Source organism: Nannochloropsis gaditana (genome assembly GCF_000240725.1).
Source record: "Nannochloropsis gaditana CCMP526 unplaced genomic scaffold scaffold151, whole genome shotgun sequence".
NCBI lineage: Eukaryota > Eustigmatophyceae > Eustigmatales > Monodopsidaceae > Microchloropsis > Microchloropsis gaditana.
The window spans coordinates 44,366-46,542 of record NW_005803802.1 but is presented as its reverse complement, the minus strand read 5'-3'; positions in this window follow the sequence as shown (position 1 = coordinate 46,542).

Sequence of the window (2,177 nt, the reverse complement as noted above, 5' to 3'; positions counted from 1 at the left end):
GCACTCAAACGGCAAACGTGCCGAGGACCACTCCATTTTATCGAGTACATAGTCCTATGTTATATCAGCATAGGATATGTCAAGCTTGAGAGTAATATTATTCTTTCATGGATCCCCATTTCAAGAAGCATCTTACAAAGCGAGCTCTCTACCCCAACACTACCCGGGGACTCCTAACTTGAGGCCCTCGTCGGCGCAAATATTTTGTCCACGATGAGAATCGCACATCACCAAAAAAGCGCATACAATCCTTCACACAACAAATGACCCGATGATATATGTGGAAAAAAAACACCCTTTCCGTTCTTCAAGGGTCCCCGCGGATTCTGATCTGAGTCTGTCCGTTGTCAGGGATCCTTACGACGGAATAAGACCGAATATTTTCCTGAGGCGGGGTAATTAACTGCTGGCCTCGAAGACGAACGTTCCCTAAGATGTGGTCCCGACGCGAGCTCCCAGATTTTTCTTGAGGTAGTTCCTGCTTTCTTTGGTAACATCATGAGATATGACAGACTTGAAACTTGTTTTTGATTGCGCAGCTCATGCATGGTGAGATGGTCTGAGATGACACGTAAAGGGCGACCTAATTACTGTCGCTCTGATTTTAAGGGCCATATAGTCATAGCTTATATATACCCGACTACAGGGGGCCTTATATGCACAAAGGCATACTACGTTTGAGCAGTATATTTCTTATACACTCGGCCTACTTTTGTAGCACCTTCAGACTCATCGGCACAAACAGGCTGCGCACTCTTTTTCCGCAATCCCGTTTGTACGCCCCAACTCTTGTGGCGTGGGTGAAGGATCAACCAGCAGACTTGCAAGAGACGTTTGGAGACCGCTTTCAAGATAGTGACCACAAAGAAGGACAAAAAGAACACATGGCTCGTAAAACCACAGCAGATCCTATCAAAGATAGCAGCACTAAGGTCAGTGCTGCCAAAAAAGCTTCTCCTAAGAAGAAGGCCGAGGCACCGGGGAAAAGCAGGAGCGGTACGAATTCTGTGATACAGAATACGAAATTGAGTGCTGAAAATAAAGCTGAAAGAGAATTCAAGACCCCACGTCGGTACAAGGAAGGAAGTACAAAACAAAAAACACGAAGAGGCAAAAGTCCTGAAGATCTTGAGGACGATGTGGAGGTGATGGCGGAGAAAGTGGGAATCGAGCTACCTGAGGACGAAAAGCAGAAAGAGGAGGAGGTGGAAAGTGCCATCGAAGCGACGAGCGATCGCCCATACCGCGAGTATTCCAAACAAGGCGCCCTTGAGGTATGATTGATTTGTAAGAGAAAAGGTATGGAGGGATTTACATGTTATGTACAATTCCATAATTCTTATTTTCTTTGCTGGTGCTTAAAGTCATTGTTTTGGAGACACAATTTCTTCCTGTACATCACATTACCAACAGAAATTGAAAAAAACACATAAAGTGACGGAGAATAAGGCGGGGGAAGGAGACCCGTTCTCCGACGCCGCCAGACGTGCTCCTAAATCTAAGCGCGGAATCAATGCCCCCCCTTCGAAAGAAGAGAAAGATGTACCTCCGACAAAGCGTCACACCAAAGCTGGAGACATGAGTGAACGTGTAAGTGCATGCGAAGACACAAAGCAAGAAAAGGGATGTTTTGTATGTACCAGGTGATCGACAGCTTTGATGCAAAAAGGGCCAAGGTGACGCGAACCTGAAGTACGTTCCCATCTCCCACGTATTTTTCCACAGAGCAAGGTTACAAATGAAAAGAATCGTCCGTTGGCCGACGCCTTATATGAGCTGGCCGACTTCGTGCTGCACGGTGACGCGATTCAGAAGGGGCTGAGTTACCAGAAAGCAGCTAAATCAGTACGTGAGGCGAAGCAACCTATCACATCCAAAGATGTAGCCATCAAATTGACAGGGGTTGGGAAAAGCGTGGGTGATAAAATCGAAGAGTACGTGAAGGAAGGGAAGATCCAGGTGCTGGAAGAGTACCGAAGCGGAAAACGAGGCAAGTAAGGATAGGGCTCCCGTGTGAAGAATGGTGCGAAACGAGAGAAGACACACGTAGATGGACGAATCCAGCTACGGCGATACAAATGCGTAAGATGTGTTGGTGTATTGAATTGAGGGAATGGTTGCATGCTGGTTGCTCCAGATTTGTCTGAAATGGTAGTTTGAGGAGGAAGCTCAATTGA